This window comes from Notothenia coriiceps, unplaced genomic scaffold, assembly GCF_000735185.1.
Source record: "Notothenia coriiceps isolate Sejong01 unplaced genomic scaffold, NC01 NC01_scaffold00000339, whole genome shotgun sequence".
Taxonomy (NCBI): domain Eukaryota; kingdom Metazoa; phylum Chordata; class Actinopteri; order Perciformes; family Nototheniidae; genus Notothenia; species Notothenia coriiceps.
The window spans coordinates 12,823,724-12,824,891 of NW_011333040.1; positions in this window are offsets into that span (position 1 = coordinate 12,823,724).

Genomic DNA, 1,168 nt, shown 5'->3' on the forward strand with positions numbered 1-1,168 from the left:
TTTTGTTTTATGGCATACTTATTTTTCTGTTTTACTTTTGGGTTTTTTACTACCAACAAAATACCAGTAGGTGTGAGCAGCTGATTTTGAGCAGAGAGGATGCATGCTGTTGGTGGAGGTGGAGGGTACGTGTGGATGTAGCCACAGAGGAAAGGCTTGTATGTAATTATTAGTCATTTTATGTGTACGGTTTAATGAAACTCAATGAAAGGGATCGTCTCTCCTATCTCTATAATTCTGTATGCTTTTGTATTACCACACAAAATAAAGTAAGGATCCTTTAAGTGCCTGAATTTAGCACCGTGCTACTGTGGTTATTTTTGTTCCATACATATATTTATATTAAAATGCTAACAAATAGAAAACACATAGAGACCTGGCTAGCTGACCGGCTCTGTTGTGATTGGTCAATTGCTTAGAGATGTCCCGCCCCTTTTAGCCTTCAAAAGTGATGTCACTGTTTTCCTGAGGTAAACAGCGGAGTCCAAGCTGTTGTCTGTGTTGCCTAGCAGCCACAAACACGCTCAGACATTCCATTTGTGCCTTTGATGGCTATGACGTCATCGCATTCCGTCACATGTTGGCTTTCATCTTATTTCCTATAAACAGCTGGGCTGACGGACTTATTTCATTATGATCCCAATCCTTACGTGACAGGAAGCAGGACATTAGCTTTCAGTGTGCCATTTTATTTATCATATTGGACACTCGGTGTTTAATAGAGACAACTTACTTTGTGCAGAAATATATTAGTTTTAAAAGTAAATAAATGTTTGCCATAGAAAGAGAAAGAGTGATGGCTGGAGAACAGAGTAGTGAAATGACTAGACAACGCAGGAACGCCTGTGAGATTGGGAGATTAAACAGGGAGTTAGAGACTTGTGATAAAGTCATGACATACTCCAAAACACTTTATGTGAAATATAATGGAGACCTAAAGGCCCTTGATGTCGAGAAACTCTGCAAAAAAATGGAGGATATCCCTGAAGTCAGTCAGTCCCTCCAAACAGACATTACCGGTGTGATGGAAATAGCTCAGAAAAGGGAGGATAGGGCTGTCGTCCAGGCAGAAAACAAGCAAGATGATGACATGATGGAGAACTCTGAGAGATTCACTGAACTGCAGGGAAAATATGACGCCCTTCAGAAAACCAGTGAAACATACGAG